Source organism: Rhinopithecus bieti, unplaced genomic scaffold (genome assembly GCF_001698545.2).
Source record: "Rhinopithecus bieti isolate Rb0 unplaced genomic scaffold, ASM169854v2 scaffold_69716, whole genome shotgun sequence".
NCBI classification, from domain to species: Eukaryota; Metazoa; Chordata; class Mammalia; order Primates; family Cercopithecidae; genus Rhinopithecus; species Rhinopithecus bieti.
In genome coordinates, this window is record NW_016826382.1 from 297676 (window position 1) to 299508 (window position 1833).

Here is a 1833-nt window from a genome sequence, read left to right on the forward strand (position 1 = left end):
GCCACTGCACTCCAGCCTGGGTGACAGAGCAAGACTCCATCTCAAAAAATAAAATAAAATAAAATAAAATAAAATAAAATAAAATAAAATAATTAAACTTAAAAAATTAATGTTTTAATTAATACGTCTTTAAATATGTAGGATAAATGTGTAAGATACGTTTTAGTCTTTACTGTTTTTGATCAATGTTTATGAGCACTTTGATAGTCATGAATATGATAAGATGAAAGGGTGATGGATCATCTCAATGTATAGATATAAGTCTTTTATTTCATAGCATTCTGACTGGTGTGAAATGGTATCTCATTGTGGTTATAATTTACATTTCTCTGATGATTATTGATGATGAGAATTTTTCACGAGCTTCATGGCTGCTTGTATGTCTTATTTTGAGATGTGTCTGTTCTTATCCTTTGCACATTTTAAAATGGGGTTTATTGTTTTTTGCTTGACTTGTTTAAGATTCTTAAAGATTCTGAATATTAGGCCTTTGTCTGATGCCACTGCACTCCAGCCTGGGTGACATAGTTTGAATATTTTCTCCCATTCTGTCAGTTGTCTGGTTCAATATATGAAAATCAATAAATGTAATTTATGACATTAACAATTAGAAATGAAATTCATATGATCATCTCAATAGATGCCGAAATTTTTCAATAAAATCTAACATCCCTTCATGATAAAAACCCTCAACAGACTAGGCTTTGAGGAACATATATCAAAACAATAAGAGCCATCTATGACAAGTCCACAGCCAACATCATATTCAACAAGCAAATCCTGGAACTATTCTTGAGAACTGAAACAACACAAGGATACCCATTCTTACCACTCCTATTCAAGACAAGAGAAAGAAATAAAAGGCATCCAAATAGGAAGAAAATGTCAAACTATTTGTCTCCATTGTTGATATTATTCCATATCTAGAAAACTAATTTAAAGACTCTGCCAAAAGGCTCCTAGAACTGATAAATGACATTAGGAAAATTTTAGGATACAAAATCAACCTAAAAAATCAGTAGCATTTCTGTAAATCAATAATATCCAGACTGAGGGTCAAATCAAGAACACAATTATATTTCAAGAACCATAAAGAAAATAAAATATCTAGGAATGCACCTAATAAAAGAGGAGAAAGGTCTCTATAGGGAGAACTACAAAACATTGCTCAAAGAAATCAGAGATGACACAAATAAATGGAAAAATATTCCATGCTCATGAGCTGGAATAATCAATATTGTTAAAATGGCCATACTGTCCAAAGCAATTTATAGATTCAATGCTATTCCTATCAAACTACCAATGTAATTTTATCAGAATTAGCAAAACTATTATAAAATTCATATGAAACCAAAAAAGCGCTCAAATAGCCCAAGCAAACCTAATCAAAAAGAACAAAGCCAGAAAGAAGCATTATACTAGCCAACTTCAAACTATACTATAATGTTATAGTAACCCAAACAGCATGGTTCTGGTGCAAAAACAGACACACAGACAAGAGAACATAATAAAGAACTTAGAAAGCAAGCTTCACTCCTACAACCATCTGATCTTCAACAAGGCTGACAAAAGCAAACAATAGAAAAAGGACTTCCTATTCAATAAATGGTGCAGGGATAGCTGGCTAGCCATCTGCAGAAGAGGGAAACTGGACCCTCACCTTTCACCATATGCAAAAATTAACTTGAAGTGGATTAAAATTTAGATGTAAAACCTCAAACTCTAAAATCCTAGATGAAAACCTGGGGAATACTATTCTCAATATCAGCTTTGGCAAGGAATTTTGGTTAAGTTCCCAAAAGCAATTCCAGCAAAACAAAATTCAGAAGTGAG